At 39.4% G+C, this 18,050-nt stretch overlaps 1 pseudogene; it reads left to right on the top strand.

Moving 5' to 3' along the window:
* Positions 1–226: 226 nt before the first annotated feature.
* Positions 227–859, top strand: LOC119522123 (annotated as a pseudogene).
* Positions 860–18,050: the final 17,191 nt, after the last annotated feature.

Raw genomic sequence — 18,050 nt, 5'->3', positions numbered from 1 at the left:
ATTGGGGTGATGAATGCACAACTATATGATGGCACTGTGAACAATTGATTGTACATTTTCAATGATTATATGGTATGTGAATATATCTCAATAAAAATGAATTTAAAAAGAATCAATGGAGGAGGGGTGACTTAGACATCCAGCTCACTGCCTAACCCCAAGCATGAACCTGGGTCCTTCATCAGGACCCTACAATGGAACTGTGTTATAGAAGGCCAAGTAACCAATGGTTGGTAGCTGGGCTGTGGAGGTGGGTCGGGACCACAGCACCAGGGCCCGAGGATCCCAGGGCTGGTGCTTGCTGCTGCAGGCCCCTTCCAGCTCCTCCCTGTTGTGCATGGGGCATGCAAGTCTGGGCACTCGGAGCCATGGCAGTACAACAGCAGTTGGAAAAACTACACTAGGCAAAGAGCTTGCATGAAGATCTGGACTGAAGTACATTAATGTGGGTGATTTAGCTAAAGAAGGGCAACTATATGATGGCTATGATGAAGAGTATGATTGTCCCATTTTAGATGAAGATAGAGTAGTTGATGAATTAGAAAATCAGATGAAAGAAGGTGGAGTTATTGTTGATTACCACAGTTGTGATTTCTTCCCTGAACAGTGGTTTCATATAGTTTTTGTGCTGAAAACAGATAATTGTGTACTGTACAAAAAACTTGAAACAAGGGGTTATGGTGAGAAGAAACTACAAGATGATATTCAATGTGAAATTTTTCAAGTTCTTTATGAAGAAGCCATGGCATCTTACAGGGAAGAAATAGTGCCTCAGTTGCCCAATAATAATCCAGAGAGCTAGAGAATAAATCAGATATTGAAATGGATTGAACAATGGATCAAAGATCATAGCCCTTGAATTAGAAGACTGGACACATTTCAGTCATCCTTGTTGAAATTTCTCTTCCCACATCATAGAAATTGTCCAAGTATCAGTAAAACTTCTGCATTAAAATTGTGTTGCAAGGATAGCAGGTAGATAGTATAAAGGTTTATTCCTGGGCTTTTCTTTCTCCATGAGAAAGCTAACCAATCTCACATTTAATGACTACAACACTGTTAAGGATTGCAAGTAAAGGCTGTCATCATTTAATGCTTAAACTGCTGAAGAATAAATAAATCTGATATAAAAAATCAATGGAGGGGGGAGGAGGAGCAATATGGCGACATAGAGAGCTGTGGAATTTAGTTAGTCCTCTAGAGCAACTAGTAAATAACCAGGAACACCTAGTAAATAGCCTGGGACAACTGTTGGGGGACATCTGTGACCAGACACATATCATACACCAGTCTAGAAAGGGTGGAATGGCTTAGATCACATCATAGAATTGTAAGTAAAGATCCCCAAACTGCAGAGCTGGCACCCATCCCCCACTGGCATGGCAGGCTGAGCTGAAACAGAAGCAGTCTACTAGGAGCAAGGGAAAGTAGCTCAAACCAAGCTCCAATTGCAGTTTTAATTAACAAATTTGGACTACTGAATACCAGCTATGAGCATAGATAAACCCAGAGCAAGCAGGAAAGGAACACCGAGGTTTCTCCTGGCAGAGAGGAGGTGGGACTTATGGGAAAATAAATAAATAAATAACAGAGGTTTTTGGAGACAGCTGAGCTCAGAATACTGGAAAATGGCTGGGTCCCAAGAAAAGGGGCACATAGAACTGGGTACCGACACCAGTCAACTGGTGAAATGGGGGGCTGGGGACTGTCTCTGAAAAGGGGATTTATTTCTTTTTTCTTTTTTCTCTCATTCTAAGCAGCTCATTAGAGAAAGCCTCAGGCATTTTCAATTGTCACCGCTGACCCAGACAAGGGTGGAGTTAAGATAGAGAGACAAAGGAAGAAGTTAAGTATAGGTGATAATCCACTAAAGGGCATATATTCCCTAAGAAAAGGGGGAAGGGGCCCAGCTCAAGTGGCTGCCCACCCTCAGATAATCCAGACCCCAGGGCCAGGGAAAAAAAAAAACAGAAACAACTTAAGCTTGGCTTCTGACACCCTTGACCCCTGTCCAGGAGAGGGTCCATGAGAATTAAAGGCACTGCACCTCTTTACACCAGTGGGGAGTTGTGGGAGGACAAGCGCCACCTGCTGGGCAGGATAGGAAAAGCACAGAGTCTACAGGCAGGTTAGGAAAATCACAGAGTCTAGAGGCCTCATAGGAAAGGCTCTCAACATGCTGGGTCTCATCCTCAGAGAAACTTGATACTGATCAGACCCTCCTCTTGAGACCTAGGCCCATCTGGTCTGGGAAAATCTGATTGGGGTAATCAAGGAAACCAGATACCTATACAAAAAAATTATAAGTCACACTAGGAAAAAATGAAGATATGACCCAAAAGAACAAACTTACACTTCAAATGAGATACAGGAGTTGAAACAACTAATTAAAGATGTTCAAACAAATCTTCTAAATCAAATCAATGAGCTGAAGGAAAATGTGACAAAAGAGATGAAGGATATAAAGAAAACATTGGGTGACCATAAAGAAGAATTCTTAAGCTTGAAAAACAAATGGCAGAACTTATGGGAATGAAAGGCACAATAGAAGAGAGAGGAGAAAAAAACAATGGAGACATACAACAGTGGATTTGATGAGGCAGAAGAAAGGATTCATGAATTGGAGGACAGGACATCTGAAATCCTACACACAAAAGAACAGATAGGGAAAAGAATGAAAAAATATGAGCAGCATCTCAGGGAATTGAATGACAACATGAAGCGCATGAATGCACATGTCATGGGTGTCCCAGAAGAAGAGAAGAGAAAAGGGGCAGAAACAATTACAGAGGAAATAATCACTGAAGATTCCCCATCTCTTATGAAAGACAAAATTACAGATCCAAGAAGCGCAGTGTGCCCCAAACAGAATAGATCCAAATAGACCTATGCCAAGACACTTAATAATCAGATTATCAAATGTGAAAAACAAAAAGAGAATCCTAAAAGCAGCAAGAGAAAGGTGATCCATCACATACAAAGGAAGCTTGATAAGACTATGTGCAGATTTCTCAATAGAAACATGGAGGCAAGAAGGAAGTGTGGTGATATATTTAAGATACTGAAACAGAAAAACCAGCAACCAAGAATCCTATATCCAGCAAAACTATCCTTCAAATATGAGGGAGAGCTCAAAATATTTTCAGACAGACACTGAGAGTTTGTGAACAAGATACCTGCTCTACAGGAAATACTAAAGGGAGCACTACAGGCAGATAGGAAAAGACAGGAGAGAGAGGTTTGAAGAGTGTAGAAATGAAGACTGTCAGTAAGCATAAAGAGAGAGAGAGAAAAAAAATAAAAATAAAATGAGACATGATCTATAAAATCCAAAAGACAAAATTATAGACAGTAGACATTACATTGAGTGAAATTAGCCAGAATCAAAAGGACAGATAATGTATGGTTTCACTAATGTGAACTAACATAAATGAGCAAACCATGAAAGTCAAAGTTAAGAACAAAGGTTCTCAGGAGATAGACAGAGGGTAGAGACCAGGCATCTGATGCTGAAGGAGTACAGAATGTTCAACAGGATTGGTTGAATAGATCCAGAAACAGATAGCATAATACTGTGTGATGGTAGCACGGTATTATAAGTACTCTGAACAAAGATGAGTGTGAGTATGGGTGAAAGAGGAAGGCTAAGGGCATGTATGATACCAGAAAGACAGGATAAAGACTGGGACTGTATAAGTTAGTGAAGCCTAGAGTGGTCAATGATGGTGAGTAAGTGTACTAAAATAAGAATGTTTTTACATGAGGGAGAACAAATTAATGTCAACATTACAAGGTGTTGAAAATTGGATGGTATAGGAGAAAAATACAATCAATGTGAACTATAGTTCACAGTATATAGTAACAGTTACATTGTAATATGCTTCCATTAACTGTAACAAAAGCAATGTACTAACACTAAATGTCTATAAGAGGGGGATATAAGGGAGTGGTATGGGATTCTTGTTGTTGTTGTTGCTGTTTTTTTGACGTTTTCATTTTATTTTATTTTATTTTATTTTATCTCCTATCTTTTTTTATACTTCATTTTTTTTCTTCTCTTCCTCTTTTATTGTGGAAGATATGGAAATGTCCTCATATAGATTGTGGTGGTAAATGCATAACTATGCAATTATACTGTGAATCATTGATTTTTTACTTAGGATGGATTGTATATGTGCAAATACAACTGTTTAAAAAATAAACAGAGTGATACAAGTGCTGTTATAAAACGTGGAGAGGGGGATGTACCTAATCACTATTGGTGAGGAAGTAGAGTGGTGCAGCCCATCTGGAGGGCAGTGTGGTGGTTCCACAGGAGGTTAAGTATGGCATGGCCATATGGTCATATTGGTTGTATACTTGGAGGAACTGAGAGTGGGTATATGAATGGACATTTGCACACTGGTGTTTGTGGCAGCAGTATTCACAATTTGCAATGGATGGAGGTGGCCTAAGGTCACACTGACTGATAAACCAAATGATGATCTGTGGTATATAGAAACAATGGAATATTGAGTGGTGGCAGAAAGGAATGAAGTTGTGAAGTATGCAGCTAGGTGAATAGACATTGAAGACAGTAGGCTGAGTGAAATAAGCCAGAAATGAAAAGACAAATATTATAATGCCTCACTAATATGGACTAACAATAATGTGCAAACTCTGAGATTTGAATCTGGGAGCATGGGTTATCAGGGGAAGGCTCATTGTAAAGGTTCCTAGATTGTAAGCTCTTACAGCAGTCATATCTATTCATGAGCTGTAACAGTTCTTTCTAAATTCTGAGATGTTGAGCTGTTTGTGTGTGACCTGGTTGGTCCTTCAAGCTTCAGGGGTCTGTATGATGCCTGGGACTCAGAACCAGAGTATGGCAGCTGTGAGTGTTGGCATTGCCCCATGCAGCAACTGTTAAAGTGGCTGAAAAGGAGATCAGAATTCGATTGGAGATATGAACGAAATGGACTTGGTTGAGACTGGGGTAGATCAGACTAAAGGATGGAGGATGATATTAACGGTGTTTTAAAACTTTGGCTTCTGTGTGGGACAAAAAGAATAGATGTTTATTTAGTGCAAAATCTATATTTTCTGTAGTATACTATATAATGTAACTTGTATGGTCAGTTTACTCAAACACCATAATTACATGGAAACTTGAATAGAGAAAAAAATCTATAGAAAGGAATTAAAATGAAAATAGAACATATAAAACAGTGGGATGCAACTAAAGTACTTAGAGGGAAACTTACAGCACTAAATATTTATATTAATAAAGAAGGAAAACCTCAAATCAGTAATCTAATCTCCCTTCTGAAATAACTAGCAAAATAATTCCAGAGTGAGCAGAAAGAAGAGAATAATAAAGATAAAAGAAGAAATGAATGAAATTGAAAACAAAATACAATAGAGAAAAGCAATGAAACCAAAATCTGTTTTTTTTGGGAAAATGGTAAATTTGACAACTCTCTAGCAAAAGTAACAAATGAGAGAAGCCACAAATTACAGGCAAACCTCATTTTATTGTGCTTTGCATTTTTTTTTTTTTTTTTTTTTTACAAATTAAAGGTTTGTGGAAACCCTAAGTTGAGCAAATCTATTGGTGCCATTTTCCCAACAGCACGTGCTCATTTTGTGGCTCTTTCTCATTTTAATTAAGGTAGGTAAATTGGTTTCTTTTTAGACATAATGTTATTGTACACTTAATAGACTACATTAGAGTGTAAACATAAATTTTATATGCACTGGGAGACCAAAAAGTTCATGTGACTTGCTTTATTTTGATATTCGCTTTATAGAAGTGGTCTGAAGACAAACCTGAAATAGCTCTGAGGTATGCCTGTACTAATAGAATGAATAAAAGAGTGTGTGATAGGCAGAATTCTAAAATGATCCCAAAGAATTCCACTTACTGGTGTGTATTCCTGTATAATCTCCTCCCCTTTAGTGTGTAAGAAAACAGTGAATATGATAGAATATCACTCATAATTAGGTTACTAATCAGTTGACTCTGAGTTAATCCAAAGGGAGATTATCCTGGGTGGGCCTGACCTAATCAGGTGAGCCTTTAAAAGAATATGAAGCATCAAAGACACATGCTCCTACTGGATTCAAGGAAGAAAGCAATCAGAAATTTTGTGAATTGCTGAGGGAGAAGGGTGGCCTCTAGAGGCTGAGAACAGTCTCCAATAGACATCTAGCAAGAAAACAGGAACCTCAATCCAACAACTGAAAAGAACAGAATTCTGCCAACAATCTGAAGGAGCTTGGAAAAGGACCCCGAGCTTCAGATGATGCAGCCCCACCTGACACCTTGATTTCAGCCTAGTGAGACCCAGATCAGAATAGCTAGCTAAACCATGCCAGGATTTCTGACTCACAGAAACAGTGAAATAATGAATGGATGTCATTTTAAGCCACTAATGAGCTTATAGTAATCTGCTACATGACAAAAGAAAACTAACACAAATTTTGGTACCTGGAAGTGGGGTCTACTGTAATAAATACCTAAAATTTTAGGAGTGACATTGGGGCTAGCCAGTGAGTGGATGCTGGATGAAATTTGAGTAACATGATAGGAAAAGCCTAAATCACCCTGAACAGACTGTTAATAGAAATTGGGACTTTAAGGGCACTACTAGTGAGGGGTCAGAAGGAAGTGAGTAGCATATTACTGGAAACTCAAGAAATGGAGACCGTTGTTATACACTGGCAGAAAGATTAACACAATTGTTGCTCACTGTTATATGGAAAGAAGAACTTTAAAGTGAATAACTTGGATATTCAGCTAAGGAGATTTCCAGGCAAAGAATTGAAGTTGCTGCCTGATTTCTTCTGACCATGTATAGTAAAATGTGAGAGGACAGAGATAAATTGAAAGAAGGACTGTTAAACAAAAAGGAATCAGAACTGGATAATTTTTGAAATTCTCAGCCTCTCCAGATGGTAAAAGATGATGAAATTAAGACAGCATAGTCTGGAGGAAAAGCTGATGATATGGCTGTACAACCTTTTGCTAAAACCTTAGAAAGCACAAAAGGTCAGAGTATCTGTCACAACGAATGGCCCTCTCAAGAGATTAAAGCTGTGCCTCAGATCCTCTAAACCAAACCAGGGGGCCTCTGGGAGAGTTAAGGGTGTTATCCCTTGGCCATCTCATCAGGAGGCCAAGATAGAGAAGGTAATGTTTCATAAACATTTATGGGTGTGGTTTTTGTCTAACAGAGTGAACCCTATGAAATCCAAGTACAGGCCATAGGATTCTTGAGAAAATTGTGTCAGCGTAACCACTGCCAGTTTGGACTAAAAAGAAAAGAGGCAGCACAAAATGAAAAAAGAACATTAGACACACACACACACACACACACACACACACACACACACACACACAATTCAGGAAGCAGGCTGATAAAACTATCAGCTGTAGACATGCACTAACTTTCATGAAAAAGGAAGGATAACTCAGAGAGCAAAACCAAAAGTCTAGAGGGAGGGAGTAGCTAATATCCAAAGAGGATTATTCCCAGACCATGAGACCTAATCAAGAAAATTCAACACATGTTGAATGTTAAGGATTGGTGACTCCTTTTTACCTTCCATTTTGTCCCTTTGTGCACCAGAATGTCTATAACTATTATCCTTTGCTGGTTCCACCAGGGTTGAAAGTGTTTGGTAAAAATAACTTCTTTTTTGTTCACAGGTCAACCAAGGGAGAGGAATTGTGCCAGAGGATAATTGGATTACTCCAGGAGCTTCATCCATATCTGTATTAGTTTTCTAATGCTGCATAACAAGTATGAAAAACAAAACTCATATATTACTTCACAGTTCTTTAGGTCAGGAGTTAGGGCATGGCGTGGCTGGGTTTTCAGTTCATGGTCTTACACTTACAAAAGCAAGGTATTGGCTGGGATGCAGTTCTTTCTTCAGGCTCTGGGGAAATAATACACTTCCAAAATCATTCAGGTTGTTGGCTAAATTCTTACCCTTACAGCTGTAGGACTGAGTCTCTCCTTGCCAGAAGTATATGCTCCAGCAAGATCAAAGTTCCTAGAGGCCACCCACAGTCTTTGACATTTGGCCTCCTTCATATTCAAATCCAGCAACAGAGAATCTCCTCTGAGTTGAATCTTTCTCATACTTTGAATCTTTCATTAGGAATATCCCCATCTCCTTTAAGGGCTCACCTGATTAGGTCAGGACCACCAAAGATAAGATCCATATCTTAACATCAACTAACTTGGGATCTTAACTACATCTGCAAAATCTCTTCACAATAGCATCTGTATTAGAGTTTGATTAAAGTGGGAGAAGGTGTATGTACATCAAGGGCCTGGAATCTTGGAGGCTAACTGACTACCACAGTACCTGATTTACATTATTCATATGATTAGGTTTTTAACATTGAGCTGATGAGATAATAAGACTTAGATTTAGAAGATCAACTTTTGGACTAGAGCTGATGCTGTAATGGGATGAAACTTTGTGGGATCTTGGGATGGGATGGGATGAAGGTATTTTCCTGTAGGAGGGACATGATATGGCAGAATTCTAAAATTCCTGCTTCTCCTTTCCCCAGTGTACATGCCTGGTATAATCTCCTCCCACTTTTGCATATGATAGGATATCATTCTAAAAATTAGGTTACTAACAAGTTAACTTTTGAGTTAATCCAAAGGAGAATTATTCTGGGTGGGCCGGACCCAATCAGGTGACACTATAAAAATGGTGAAATATCAGAGAGACATGCTCCTGCTGGCCTCAAGGAAGAAAGCAAACAGCCATGTTGTGAATGCCAATGGAGAGGGATGGCCTCTAGAGCTGAGAGTGTTCCCCAACCAATACCTAGCAAGAAAGCAAGAACTTCAGTCTGACAACTACAAGGAAAAGAATTCTGTCAACAACCTGAATGAGCTTGGAAGAGGATCCTGAGCTTCAGATGAGATTGCAGTCCCAGAGAACTTGATTTCAACCTGATGAGACTCTGAGAAGAGGACATCACTAACCCGTGCCAGGACTCCTAGCCCATGGAAACAGTGAGATAATAAATGAGCATTGTTTTAAACTGCTAAATTTGTGGTGATTTGTTACACTGCATAGAAAATCAATACAGAGAGGGCATCACTAAATACCCAGACAAAATTAAAAGTGTAATAAGAGAATACTATGAACAACTGCATGCACATAAATTAAACAATTCAGTTAAAACAGATCAATTCTTGGAAACCAACAACTACCAAAACTCACCTATGATGGATTACATAATGTGACTAGTCCTGTAACTATTAAAGAAATAGGATTCATAGTTTAAAAACCTTCCAAAAAGGGCAGGTTGCCCCCAAAATAGCTAAAAAACATCTTGAGAAAGAAAACTGAAGTGGGAGGTCTCATACTACCTGATGTTAAAGCATATTACAAAGCTACAGTGGTCAAAACAGCATGGTAATGGCATAAAGATAGATATACCGACCAAGGGAATCGAATTGAGAGTTCAGAAATAGACCCTCTCATCTATGGACAATTGATTTTTGGCAAGGTGGCCAAGTCCACTCAACTGGGACAGAACATCCTCTTTAGCAAATGGTGCTTGGAGAACTGGATATCCATATCCAAAAGAATGAAAGAGGACCCCATATCTCACACAATATGCAAAAATTAACTCAAAATGGATCGAAGACCTAAACGTTAGAGCTAAGACCATAAAACTCTTAGAAGAAAATGCAGGGAAATATCTTAAAGATCCTGTGGTAGAAGATGGTTTCCTAGACCTCACACCCAAAGCATGAGCAACCAAAGAACAAACAGACAAATGGGATCTCCTCAATACTGAATACTTTTGAGCATCAAAGGACTTTATCAGAAAAGTAAAAAGGCAGCCTACTCAATAGGAGGCAATATTTGGTAACCACATATCCAATAAGGGTTTAATATCCAGAATATATAAAAAGAGCCTACAACTCAACAAGAAAAAGACAACCCAACCTAAAAATGGGCAAAAGACATGAATAGACACTTTTCCAAGGAAGAAATACAAATGGCTCAAAAGCATATGAAACAATGCTCAACTTCACTAGCTATTACCACAATGAGATACCATCTCACACCTACTAGAATGACCATTATAAAAAATACAGAAAACTACAAGTGCAGGAGAGGATGTGGAGAAATAGGTACACTTTATTCACTGTTGGTGGGAATGTAGAATGGCGTAGCTGCTCTGGAAGGCAGTGTGGTGGTTCCTCAGGGAGCTAAGTATAGAATTGCCATATGTTCCAGCAATCCCATTACTAGGTACATACTCAGAAGAAATAAAAGCAGGGACATGAACAGACATTTGCACACTGATGTTTATAGTGGCATTATTCACAATTGCCAATAGAAGAAACAGGCCAAATGTCCATCAACTGAAGAGTGGATATATAAACTGTGGTATATACATGTGATGGAATATTATGCAGCTGTAAGACAGAATAAAGTCATGATGCATGCAACAATGTGGATGAAACTTGAGGACATTATGTTGCATGAAATTATCCAGAAACAAAAGGACAAATACTGTATGGGCTCACTAATATGAACTAACTATAATGAGCAGACTCTGAGAGTTAAATTTGAGAACACAGGCTATCACGAGATAGAAAGAGGGTAAAGTCTGGGCATTTGGTGCTTAAGGAGTACAGAATGTTTAACAGGCAGGCAAAACAGACTTATCAACATAGGGATCAAGATCCAAGATGCCAACCAAGGGCCAACCCCCACAAGTGGGTCCTTCTAGCAATAGCAACATAGGCCTGCTATGTTGACTCTTTTCTGCACAGGAACAAATCAGTGGCTTCCAAGAGTTAGGATTGCAACAGGGCATGACTACAAAGGAATAGCAAGGAGGGAGTTTTTTGGGGATGATGGAAGAATTTGCGTCCTGATTGTGGTGGTGGATACACAAGTCTATGTGGTAAAATTTCATAGAACTAAATATATTTGCACACAGGGAGTGCATATAAAAACTGTGAAATTCAAAAAAGATCTGTAGTTTAATTAATAGTATTGTACCAATGTCTGTTTTCTTTTTTGGTTTTGATAATTGCACCATGGCTGTGTAAGCTGTAATTATAAGGGAAGGCTTGGTGAACTATACATGGGAAATCTCCGTACTGTCTGTAACTTCTATATGAACCCCAAATAATTTAAAAGTAAAAAGTTAAAAAATAATTAAGCTCACTTCTTACCTCAAACCATATACAAAAAGCTAACTTAAAATTCATCATAGATCTAAATTTAATACATAAAACTGTAAAATCATTGTGATCTTAGGTTTGGAAAAAGATTCTTAACCATGTCACACTAAGAGTAATTATCAAAGAAACCATAAATTAGACTTCATCAAAACTAACTACTTTGCTCTTTAAAGCACACTGTTACTTTTCTGTTTCTGGCCAAGATACGATAGCCTCATTCCTCCTAGATCCTCCCTCTTACAACTAAAGTACCTTTGACATATTAAAACAAACATAGGAAGACTGAAAAATGGAAAGAAGACAGATGTCCTAGGGAAATCTTAAGGAAGATTTCTTAAGGAAGGACATGGACATGAGTTCCCTGGGTTTCCTCATTGCCTCCCATATATCATAGACTAGGTACAGAAGAAGCCTCCAATTTGGAACTGTCAACAGGCATAGAAAAAGAAAGCTCCCCCAAAAGCCAACTCCCTCCAGCCAAAGGTCCGGGAAAAGGGTAGCCTAACAACAGAAATATTTTTGACAATACCCAACCTACCCCAGCCAAACATCAATCTGCACCCAGCAGCAATGAGTTGGAAAGAGACAGTGTGAGGCAGGGCTCGTTGGCACTCTACTTTCCCATTCCCTGGTGTCATTGGGGCCTATCAGGGAGATAAGATTTCATCTCTACCTGCTAGCAATAAAGTGGAATGAAGCAATGTGAGGTGCAGCTAACCAACACTCTGATTCTGCCTCCTCCCCAGTATCAGCAGGTAGAAGGAGGGAGTTGATTTTCCAACCCCTCCCTGTAGCAACAAAGCGACATGAAGTCAGCTCTCTTTTTCCTACCCTTCTGTTATAAGCAGGGTACAGTGGGGAGTTGAACATCTACATCCACCAGAACCTCTGTGCTTCACTGACACAGGGTGACTTCCTACTAAAAAGAAGATTAAAAACTGCTGCTGGGCAAGGGAGTGAGCAACAGCTCTCCACTCCCATGCACATACCTTGACAGTTTGCTGCAGGGTGATCCTCAGTGGTCAGACAGTGGGGAGCTCCCGAGAGGGAACCCGGCAGGCAGCATTTGCTCTTCCCCTACAGAAGTCCGGCGGGGTATGGTGTCAAGAAGTGAGGAAGCAAGAGGTGCCATACTGGTAATCAAGAGCCCCTCCCGCACCCCAGAGACTTCGGGCGCAAGGCAGGCAGAGGACCGGCAGGCTGGGCCCACGTTCCATCTGTGGGGTGCCCCGATCAGACTCCCTGCCTACTTGCTTGGGGCCCACATTGCAGACCCAGGACCAGGATTCCTCAGCGCACACAGCTATCTGGTACACTGATTGGTTCCCCACCCGCTTTGAACTCTGCCCACCAGGCAGAAGTTTGGGGAAGACCTACATGAGTGCTCCACCTGCTGGTAGGTTAGGGAAACTGCACTCCAGCAAGCTGTGCCTCGAGAGTGCCACCTGCTGGTAGAATTGTGAAACTGCACTCCAGCAAACCAAATTACACATAAATTCTCAAATAATTCTGCACTTCCCGAAATAGCCCTATCAAGATAAGCAAATACCCTGAAGCCAACAGAAAATTACAAAGCACTTGAAGGATCTAGAAGATATGGACAAGCCAAACAAACAAATTAAAAAACTGAGAGACACAAAATTTGGAGTAATTAATTAAAGAAGTACAAACAAATATGCAAAATAATTTCAGTGAGATGGCTAGAGACATGAAGGAAATCAAGGAGATTCTACATGAACTTAAAGAAGAATTTGAAAGAGTAAATAAAAAAAAATAGCAGACCTTATGGGAAAAAAAAGACACTGTGGCTCAATTAAAAATATACTAGACCCATGAAGGACAGCAGTGAGGAGGAGGAGGCATTCTTGTAAGGGGGTAGGAAGCAAACTGAAGACTCGCTTCTACCCTGGGGAGCTTCAGAGGTTTAGATGAGATGCAGGGATTTACTGCTGCCACAAGGTCATGGACCCCTCCACAGTTGTCTAATTTCTCAGCACTTTTTAAATAAATGGAGATAGAACCCTGATAACACCTCTTCTTGCCTTTTATCATATGTTGCTTTATCTCCCTTTCCCTCCTGGTGCTTAACAGTTCAGACCATTCAGCCAAACTCTCCTGCCTGTGACAGTATTTTACTTTTAGGTTCTCATCATTTTTTCCAGTAATTGAGTCTTTGGAGAAAACCAACATATCTATGCAGTAGGGCTTTGTTGGAAGAGGTGCCTTCCCTCTACTCTAATTGTACCTCAACTACTGGCCCTCAAAAACAGTGGGTTGGCAGTAATTCAGTGTGCCAGTTTGAATGTATTATGTCCCCCAGAAAGAGCCATGTTCTTTGATGCAATCTTGTGGGGCAGACGTTTTAGTGCTGATTAGATTGGAATCATTTGAGTGTTTCTGTGGAGATGTGCCCCACCCAACTGTGGGTGATGACTCTGATTGGATAATTTCCATGGAGGTGTTACCCCACCCATTCAGGGGGTTCTAAATTAAATCACTGGAGCCATATAAATGAGCTGGCAAACAGAAGGAACTCAGTGCAGCTAAGAATGACATTTTGAAGAGGAGCTACTGCCAAGAGGGACACTTTGAAGAATGAACTGAGAGAGGAGCTTCAGCTTACAGACACGTTTTGGAGATGGCCTTTGAAAGCAGACTTTTGCTCCAGAGAAGCTAAAAGAGGACAAACACCCCAAGAGCAACTGAGAGTGACATTTTTGAGGAACTGCAGCCTAGAAAGGAACATCCTGGGAGAAAGCCATTTTGAACCCAGAACTTTGAAGCAGATGCCAGCCATGTACCTTCCCAGATAACAGAGGTTTTCCGGACACCATTGGCCATCCTCCAGTGAAGGTACCCAATTGCTGATGTGATACCTTGGACACTTTATGGCCTTAAGACTGTAACTGTGTAACCAAGTAAACCCCCTTGTATAAAAGCCAATCCATCTCTGTTGTTTTGCATTCTGGCAGCATTAGCAAACTAGAACATTCAGTGTGGAGGTTTTTCCATTTCTCAGTGACCAGGTTGTGAATATTGACAGGTGAATTTTTTATTACTAATGTGGTTGTGGTTCTTTGTTTTGAAATAAAAATTCTGAATGCGCACAAAACAATAAAAATATACTAGAGACACACAATAGCAGATTTGCAGAGCCAGAGGAAAGGATAAATGAACTTGAGGTAGAGTAATTGAATGCAAGCACACTAGAGAACAAATAGGAAAAAAAATAAAAAAACTTTGAAACGGATCTCAGAGAAATGAAGGACAATGTGGAGCAAACAGATATTAGAACAATTGGTGTCCCAGAAGGAGAAGAGAAGGGTAAAGGGCTAGGAAGTGTTTCAAGACATAGTTGCGAAAAACTTCCCAAACTTACCAAATGACATAAATATGCAAATTAAAGATGCTCAATGAACTCAAAATAGAATAAATCCAAATAAACCTACTCTGAGACATATACTGATTAGATTACCAAATGCCGAAGAGAAGGAGAAACTTCTGAAAGCAACGAGAGAAGCAATTCACCACATACAAGGGAAACAACATAACATTTAAGTACTGACTCCTTAGCGGGAACCATGGAGGCAAGAAGGCAGTAGTATGACATATTTAAGATTCTGAAAGAGAAAAATTGTCAGCCAAGAATTCTTTATCCAGCAAAGCTCTCCTTCAAAATTGAGGGAGAGAGTAACATTTTCACAGGCAAGCAAAGGCTGAGACAATTTGTTAACAAGAGACCCACCTTGCAAGAAAGGGAGCTCCACCAGGTGAGGAAAAATGAAAGGAGGGGGCGATCTGGAGAAAAGCACAGAACTGAAGCATTATTAGTAAGGGTAACTTAAAGGGAAAAAAGAGAGAGGGAAAAAATAGATCCAAAAACTAAAAACCAAAGGATAAGTTATCTGTTTCAAGAACTCCCTTAACAGTAATAACTTTGACTGTGAATGGATTAAACCCTCCAGTTAAAAGATACAGACTGGAAGAATAGATAAAAAATATGACCCATCAATATGCTGTTAACAAGAGACTCATCTTAGACCCTGTGAAACAAAGAGACTGAAACTGAAAGGACAGAAAAACATATTCTACATAAACTGCAATCAAGAGAAAGCTGGGGTAGGTGTACTAATATGGGCAAAATAGACTTTAAATGCAAAGATGTCATAAGAGACAAAGAAGGACACTCCATATTAAAAAAAGGATAATTCACCAAGAAGAAATACCAATTATGAAAGTTTAGGCACCCAGTCAAGAAGCTCCAAAATACATGAGACAAACATTGGCTAAACTGAAGGGAGCAATGGGTAAGTTTACAGTAATAGTGGGAGACTTCAATACACCACTCTTTTCCATAGATAGAACTAGTCAGAGGACCAATAAGGAAATTGAGAACATAAACAATATGATAAATGACTTAGACTTAACAGACATACAAAGATTGTTACATCCCAAAGTACCAGGATGTACATTCTTCTCTAGTGTCCATGGAATGTTCTCCAGGAGAGATCATATGCTGGGGCACAAAACAAGTCTTAATAAATTTAAAAAGACTGAAGTTATTCAAAGCACATTCTCTGATCACAATGGAATGCAACTAGAAATCAACAACCACCAAAGAAGCAGAACTTTCACAAATATATGGAAGTTAAACAACGCAGTCCTAAACAACCAATGGGTCAAAGAAGAAATTGCCAAAGAACTTGGTAAACATCTAGAGATGAATGAAAATGAGAACACAACAAATCAAAACCTGTGGTATGCAGCAAAGACAGTACTGAGAGGGAAATTTATTGCTCTGAATGAATACATCAAAAAGCAAGAAAGAGCTCAAACTAAAGACCTAAATGAACAACTGAAGAGGCTAGAGAATGAACAGCAAAGTCATCCTGAAGCAAGTAGATGAAAAGAAATAACAAAGATTAAAGCAGGAATAAAAGAGCTGGAGAACAGCAGCAGCAGCAGCAACAACAACAACAACAAAAAACAGAGAGAATAAATAAAACCAAAATTGGTTCTTTGAGAAGACCAACATGATTGAAGAACCCTTAGCTAGATGGACAAAGTCAAAAAGAGAGAAGACCCAAATAAACAGGGTCAGAAATGAGAAGGGGTAATACTACAGATCCCTAAGGGGGGGGAAATCATAAGAGGATACTATGAACAACTGTATGCCTACAAGCCAGACAAGTTTGAGGAAATGGACAATTTCCTGGAAAAATATGAACAACCTAGACTGACCACAGAAGAAATAGAAGACCTCAACAAACCAATCACAAACAAACAGATCCAATCAGTCATCAAAGAGCTTCCCACAAATAAATGCCCAAGGCCAGATGGCCTCACAGGGGGATTCTACCAAACTTTCCAAAAAGTACTGATACCATTCCTACTCCAACTCTTTCAAAAACATTGAAGAAAACGGGACACTACCTAACTCATTTGATGAAGCCAACATCACACTAATACCAAAACCAGATAAAGATGTGACAAGAAAGGAAAACTATAGGCCAATTTCCCTAATGAATATAGATGCAAAAATCCTAAGCAAAGTACTTGCGAATTGAATCCAAAGGCACATTAAAGGAATTATACACCATGACCAAGTGGGGTTCATTGCTGGCATACAAGGGTGGTTCAACATAAGCAAATCAATTAATGTGATTCAACACATTGACAAATCCAAAGGGAAAAATCAAATGATCATCTTGATAGATGCTGAAAAAGCAATTGACAAAATTCAACATCTCTTCTTGATAAAAACACATCAGAAGGTAGGAATTAAAGGATCCTTCCTCAATATGCTAAAGGGCATGTACGAAAAACCCACAGCCAGCATAATACTCAATGTTGAGAGGCTGAAAGCCTTCCCCCTACGATCAGGAATGAGACAAGGATGCCCACTGTCACCTCTATTATTCAACCTTGTGCTAGAAGTTCTAGCCAGAGCAATTTGCCAAGACTAAGACACAAAAGGTATCCAAATTGGAAAAGAAGAAGTAAAACTGTCATTATTTGCAGATGATATGATCTTATATTTGAAAAATCCTGAGAATTTGATGACAAAGCTACTTGAGCTAATAAACAAATTCAGCACAGTGGCTGCATATAAGATTAATGCACGTAAGTTGGTAATGTTAGAAATGATCTAACTGAAGAAGAAATAAAAAAAAAACTCCATTCACAATAGCAACTAAAAAGATCAAGTATCTAGGGATAAACTTAACCAAGGATGTAAAATACCTCTACACATAAAACTACAAAACTTTACTAAAAGAAATTTAACAAGGGCCTAAGGAGGTGGAAAAATATTCCATGCTCATGGATAGGAAGACTAAACACTGTTAGGATGTCAGTTCTACCCAAACTGATCTACAGATTCAATGCAATGTCAATCAAAATTCCAACAACCTACTCTGCAGACTTGGCGAAGCTAGTTATCGAGTTTATTTAGAAGGGAAAGGGGTCTCGAATTTCTGAAAACATCCTAAAAAAGAAGAACGATGCAGAGGACTTACACTTCCATACTTTTGAAGCATACTGTAAAGCTACAGTGGTCAAAACAGCATGGTATTGGCACAAGGATAGACATATTGACCAATGGAATCAGATTGAGAGTTGGAAATAGATCCCCAGATATACAGTCAACTGATTTTTGATACGGCCCCCAAATCCACCGAGCTCGGACAGAACAGTCTCTTCAACAAATTGGGCTGGGAGAACTGGATATCCATATCCAGAAGAATGAAAGAGGACCCCCTAACTCACACCCTATATAAAAATTAACTCAAAGTGGATCAAAGACCTCAATGTAAGAGACAGTAC

Source organism: Choloepus didactylus, chromosome X, assembly GCF_015220235.1.
Source record: "Choloepus didactylus isolate mChoDid1 chromosome X, mChoDid1.pri, whole genome shotgun sequence".
NCBI lineage: Eukaryota > Metazoa > Chordata > Mammalia > Pilosa > Megalonychidae > Choloepus > Choloepus didactylus.
Note: the sequence above shows the minus strand (reverse complement) of the source record. Positions and strands in the feature narration are given on the sequence as shown.